Source organism: Lynx rufus, unplaced genomic scaffold (assembly GCF_022079265.1).
Source record: "Lynx rufus isolate CCGP_SWC_20201006 ecotype Redwood Valley unplaced genomic scaffold, mLynRuf1.p SCAF_30, whole genome shotgun sequence".
NCBI lineage: Eukaryota > Metazoa > Chordata > Mammalia > Carnivora > Felidae > Lynx > Lynx rufus.
The window spans coordinates 5,073,392-5,079,959 of NW_025814846.1; the positions used below are offsets into that span (position 1 = coordinate 5,073,392).

The following is a 6,568-nucleotide window of genomic DNA, read 5'->3' on the forward strand; positions in this document are numbered from 1 at the left end:
GCTTTCTTTTGACATCTATTTGCATGATAGATATTTGTCCATCCCCTCACTTGCAATTTGCAGGTATCTTTAGGTCTAAAATGAGTATCTTATAGGTACTATATAGATGGCTCTTGTTTTTGCATGTAATCTATCACCCTATGTCTTTTGATTGGAGCTTTTAGTTCATTTACATTTAAAGTATTGATCGATATGTGCTTATTTTCATTTTATTGTTTGTGCTGTAATTGTTGCTGAAGATTTTCTTGGATTCTTTGTTTTTGTTTCCTGGTTTTCTTTAGTGATATATTTGGATTTCTTTCTCTTTATTCTTTGCATATTTATTAGTGGCTTTGGTTTCTGGGCACCATTAGATTTGTATATAGCTTCTTCTGCACATAGCAGTCTACATTAAGTTAATGGTCATTTAAGTTTGAACCTATTATTTATTCTTCTTCTCTGCATGTTTTAGGTGTATGTTATCATATTTTTTTAATGAACATTTGGAATTTTATGTAAAAAAAAAACATGACAACCATTAACATTGTTACAGTTAGATGCCCTCTTGGTTCTCCACAATGATACTGAGCATTCTCACAAGGGGTTCCCATTGTTTAGTCTTAAACAACTATCTTTAAAAGAAGGGGGGAAAACTTGACATACTATTATTTAACTTACTTTAATGTTTCTTCACAAATGGTGAAAAATACTAAAGTATAGACAAGGAATAATCATAATGTTGTGGCCATCATAAATTTAAAACATTTTCTGTTTAAAAAAATAAATCTTACAGTCAATGCAGCTCTGCAGGGTCTCTGTAGGGTCTGTTTCTGTGTTTCTGATATTGCTTGCCTTTTTCCATTTTTCCAGGTCCTCCATGCCCACCTCATCTTCTTCCCATCTGTTCCATCAAAGGTCCATGGGTCCACCAGGGCCACCTCGTGTTCCTGCACCAAACCTACTTCAGTCCATGTCCTGGCCATCTTGGCCACCTCTGAACATTCCACCTGGACCACCATGGTCAATGAAGCCACCTATTCCTCCCAGTCATGCCACCAGGGCTGCCTGTGCCATGGTTGCTACTTGGAAGTGGAAAGGATGGTAGAAGGAAGCCTTCAGCCTTTAGGACCTTACATTGGTTGAATCCTGTTCTCCAGGTAATATTCTGGTTTTTACATCCCAGATTGTAAAACTGCCAGTCTCCAGCATGGTGCTGGACGTTTCCTCCTCTGGATGGGTCTGAGAATCCTGGGGCCTTCTTGGGGGAAAGCCACCTCTGTTTCTTCCACAGCCTCCCATGCTATCCATGGGGCCCTCAGGAACTTCTGGGCCCTGTGGACCTCCCCAGAGTGGCAGCAGCGTCCCTCTACCCTCAAGAGAGGCATACCACCCTGCATGCTGTTCATGGGAGGTTTCTGCTGAGCAAGAGAAACCTTAAGTTTCCTCACTAGTTGGTGGGTCTTTGTAGGATACTGTAGCATTGCTTTGGGCTTTCCTGTTTCCTTGTCTAAGTAGATATGGATCATGGGTTGTCTGGTTTCCTTATTTATCTTAACAACTCCACACCTACTTAAATAAGTTTGCCAGATCATCTAGAGTCACAATGTCATTTAAAACTTGCACAAAAATTGCACTATTATCAGAGTCTACATCTGTATCTACTAGTGGGCCTAGATCAAGGTCTTGTCCTTCCTCCATGGGTCCATAGGCTTTTTGAAGACATCTTGCTGTCCAGCACATTCATTCCACCATGTCCTCTTCTCTGTCTGCCTCTGCTCATGCCTCCATAATCAAATCACTCTCTTACCCTGCCCTAGCTATCAGGGCCACTCATGGTCTGGTTCTCTCCTGGTCTAGAAAACTCTCCAGGCTCCTGCCTATAAACACCCATGCTACTGGGGTGGTCCTATTGAAATGAACTCTGCTGCCCTTAGCTGATTGTCTGTTGGCTATATTGTCTTTAAGACTGGCTGTAGGATCCAGTTTAGCAGTAGTTAACTAGTGGCTGACTGATGCCCATAGCTGCTTTGTTGACCATAGCTACCCTGCTGTCCATATCTGCTTGCAGCCCATGGGTGTTCTGCTGAGAGTAACTGCTCTGCTCATAACTAGTTGGCTGTGTAGAGGAATATCTGGTAGGAGGATAAGACGGTGGTGCCATGACTGGCTGCCTGGGTAGCTCCCAGGTACCTGGGGATAACTGTAGCTTCTCTGTTCATATCCTAGGCTGGGATGGTTGTGCTATATTGAGGTTGACTAGTTTTAGCAGGTTTGCTACAATACTGCAAGTGTGGTTTCTGGCTGCTGCCCATAGGCTGGGTAAGCAGGCTGAGTGCCATATGCAGACTGAGCTGCATAGAAGGTCTGGATGGTAGTGACCATAACAGAGGTGTTATCATAAACACCAGTGCCATAACCCTGGACAGGCTGACTATGCCTGGGGGGCAGTTGGAGTAATATAACCAGTGGGACACTGTCCATAAGAAGTTGCATATGTGGTCTGGCATATGTCACAGTAGTCTGAGCCTGGGTATAGATGACATCAGCGAGCTGTCCATAGGTTCCATAACTTTACTGCCCATATGTCTCAGCAGTCAGTATATATATTGGGTGAGCTGGGCAGTTTAAGCACCGTAGCCCTGCTGGGCTGCAGCTTGGCTGTAGGTACTATAATCCGTGGATGTCATTTTCTGTTCTTCCTTCTTGTTCTCCCTACATCCTTCTCCTTCTAGCTTTTCCTATGGTGTCATATTTTCCATTCCTTTATTTTGTGAGTTCCTTGACTTATTTTACAGAAACATTCATTTTTATTGTTTTTGTGTTATCTAACTTCATACCGTCACTTTTGGTGTCTCCTTTCCACTCAAAGTGTCCTCTTTATTATTTTTTGCTGGGCTGGTTTAGTGGTCAAGAACTCCTTTAGGTTTTATTTCTCTGGAAAATTCTTTGTCTCTCCTATTCTGAATGACAGACTTTCTAGATAGAGTATTCTCAGCTGTAGATTTTTCCCATTTAGCACTCTGCATATATCATGGCATTCCCTTCTGGCTTGGAAAGTTTCTGTTGAAAAATCTCCTGCTACCCTTAGAGATTTCCCTTCTAAGTTACTGTCTTCTTTTGTATTTATGCTTTAATTTTTTTTCTTTATCATTATATGTAGATTTGCTTTTTTTGATTTTAATGGGAGTTCTCTGTGCCTCCTGGATCTGGATGTCTGTTTCCTTCCCCAGGTTAGGCAAGTTTTCAGATATTATTTCTTAAATTAAATTTTCAGTTACTTTTTCTCTCTTCTTCTTCTTCTGGGACTCCTATAATACATATATTGTTACATCTGAGTGAGTCACTGAGTTCCCCGAGTCCATTCTTATTTTGCATAATTCTTTTTTTCTCTCTTTTGTCCACCTTGATCACTTTCCATTACTCTGTGTCTAGTTCACTAATTCATTTCTCTGCTCCTTCCATCCCACTGTTCATTCCATCAAATGTGTTTTTCACTGTTTTTTGAGCCTTTTATCTAAGCTACATTATTCCTTATCTCTGTGTTAAGGGTCTCTTTCATGTGTTCCACTTTTTTCTCAAGTCTAGTGAGTTTCCTTATGATTTTTGCTTTAAATTCTTCATTGGGCATGTTACTTATATATGTTTCACTTAGATCTCTGGCTGTGGCCTTGTCCTGTTCTTTCATTTGGGGTAAATTTCTCTGTCTCTTATTTTTGTCTGGCTTTCTGTGTCTGTTTCTCTGTGTTAAGAAAATCATCTGTGTCTTTTGCTCTTGAAAGTAGTGACTTTATGAAGAAAAGATCCTGGAGTGCCCTGCAGTGCAGTGTCCCCTATTCACCAAAACCTGGCTTTTCAGTAGCACATATCCTATGTGTGTTGCTAATGTCCTGCTGTTGTTTCTGAGTCACTTTTCCTTTCAGTGCAATTGTCTACAACTGACTCTGTGCTTTTTGTAGGCTGTGTTAGTTACCTGTGGTGTTAGTGGGACCAAGGCAGGCCAACTCTAAGGTGGTGTGCACACCAGGGGATTTTGTGAGGCAGGCGACTATGTTAGCAAAATTTGTGTTGGGCCACTATTCCTATGATGGATCACCCAAAGGGCTGTGGTGGGTGGGGGCTGTGTGCCTGGGTGGCTTGGGGTTTGAGGCTGGGCACGGTGCACAATGATGACAGAGCATAGCTGGGCCAGGTGCATGAAGGTGGCTGGGGGTGTACAGCTGGGCTATGTATGGTGGTTGAGTGTGCTGAATCGCAGCAGCTGTGCATCCTGTTGCTGGGCACAGTACATGAATACCTTTAACAAAATTTGCTCTGAGCTCAGAGCTAAGGCAAGCAGGCTTGGAGTGGAAAAGTTCTCAGAAGTTGTAGGCATGGCACACTGCTAGCAGGTTAGGTAGCAAGTGTCCGTGCAGCACCACCTCCTGCAGATGTTTCTGTATTAATGCTGGAGGCAGGGAAGGAAAATGACACCTTTCATCTCCCTTGTTTTTGGAAAAGTCTCCCAACATGGTCCAAAATCAGTATGAACAAATTTGTCTCCTGTTTCCCCCTGGCTTTGTGCAAACTGCTGTTTTTATGTTGCCTCTCCATGCAGGCTGCTGTCTCTTTAAGGGTGGTGACCCAGCTATCATTCACACTCCAGGCTTGCCCAGTGCTGAGTCAGCTGACTTTTAAAGCTCCAGGCTCCATGTCCCACTGATTTTACAAACTCAAGGAATTCAGCCCTTTTGTTTTTTAAAGCCAAATGTTATGGGGGATTAGTCTTGCAGGTGTGAGCTCCCTAGTGGGAGGGCCTGTTTCTCTGCCTTCTTTGTGTGCACAACCCCCTCCCTCCTGTGGGCAGCTTCCCTCCACCTTTCTGACCTTCCCAACCTTTCAGATGAAGCTTCTCTCTTTTTTTTTTTTTTTTTTAGTTTTGCAGTTTGTTCTTCCTGTCTTCAGATCATTCTCCAGATCTGAAGATCTTTATTGACTTGGATGTGGATGATATCTAGTTGTAAACGTGGAATGGGGTAAGCTCAAGGTCTTCCTACTCTGCCATCTTCCCAAGCTCCCCAAGTTAACTTTTAAAAACATTATGTTTTGAAATAAATTTAAATTTATAGAAGAGTTGCAAAGATGTTCACATGTATGTGTTTCTCTTAGCTTTTCCTAATGTTTAAACCTTTTATTACTGCAGTAAATAATCAAAACTAAAGAATTCACAGTGGTCCAATACAGCTAACTTAATTAGAAACTTAATGGATTTCTCTAGTTTTTCTATTAATGTCTCTTTTCTTTTTTTTTTTTTTTTAATTTTTTTTTTCAAAGTTTATTTATTTTTGGGACAGAGAGAGACAGAGCATGAACGGGGGAGGGGCAGAGAGAGAGGGAGACACAGAATCGGAAACAGGCTCCAGGCTCTGAGCCATCAGCCTCAGATCTCACGGACCGCGAGATCGTGACCTGGCTGAAGTCGGACGCTTAACCGACTGCGCCACCCAGGCGCCCCTAATGTCTCTTTTCTATTTCAGTATCCAACTGAAGATCTTATATTACATTTCTTCATCATGAAGCCTTGGTTTTCTCCACCATCACTTTAAATATCTAGGTGGCCTGGGGTGTCCTCTTGCCATGGATAGACATCTAGGTGTATGGGAAACTCATCTTCTAGCTTCATTTTTAGCTGAACTCATGGTCTAAAGCATCACAATAAACTACTACTCAGACATTGAGAATTATGATTTGGAATCTAAACATCTGCTCAAGCAGGGATACCACAAACCCACTGTACAAGTGCAAGGTCTATGCACATTGGGAGAGTGATGTTTTGTTTCATAAGAAAGTTCTAAACTATTTTGGTTGAAACATTTTACATTCCCATCAGAAATGCATGAATCATCTAGTTTATCTTCATCCTCATCAACATTTGATGTCACAACTTTTTTATTTTAACTATTCTGAGAAAGTGTATAGTGATATTCCATTGTGGTTTTAATTTAAATTTCCCTTCTGGATAATGATGTTGAACATCTTTTCCTCTTCTTATGTGCCATTTGTATGTCCTCTTCAGTAATATGACTGCTTCTGTCTTTTTCCTATTTTCTAATTGGATTGTTTAAGGTTTTTGTTTTTGCTTTGTACTGTTGAATTTTGAGTGTTGACTATATAATCAATATACTAGTCCTTTTATGGATATGTAGTTTCTAATTTTTTATGTATCCTTGTAGCATATCTTTTTATCGACTTTCCATGGGCTTTCACAGAACAAAAGTTTAAAATTTTTGATGTAATCCATAAGTTATTTTTCCATTATGGATTGCGCTGTTAGACATTCATGGCATATCTATGTTGTTGAATTTGGAGTGAGCTTCTTTTATTTTTTTAAATATTTTATTTAAGGGGCGCCTGCGTGGCTCAGTCATGATTTCTGCTCAAGTCGTGATCTCATGGTTCATGAGTTTGAGCCCTGCATTGGGCTTGGCAATGACTGTTCTCTCCCCTCTCTCTGCACTGGGATTCTCTCTCCCCCCCCCAACCCTGTCTCTACCCTGCTCATGCTCTCTTTCTCTCTCAGAATAAATAAATAAAAACTTAAAATAAGATTTTA

The 6,568-nt window shown here is 41.2% G+C and overlaps 1 pseudogene; it reads right to left on the reverse strand.

Moving 5' to 3' along the window:
• Positions 1–772: 772 nt before the first annotated feature.
• Positions 773–2,666, reverse strand: LOC124521547 (RNA-binding protein EWS-like; annotated as a pseudogene).
• Positions 2,667–6,568: the final 3,902 nt, after the last annotated feature.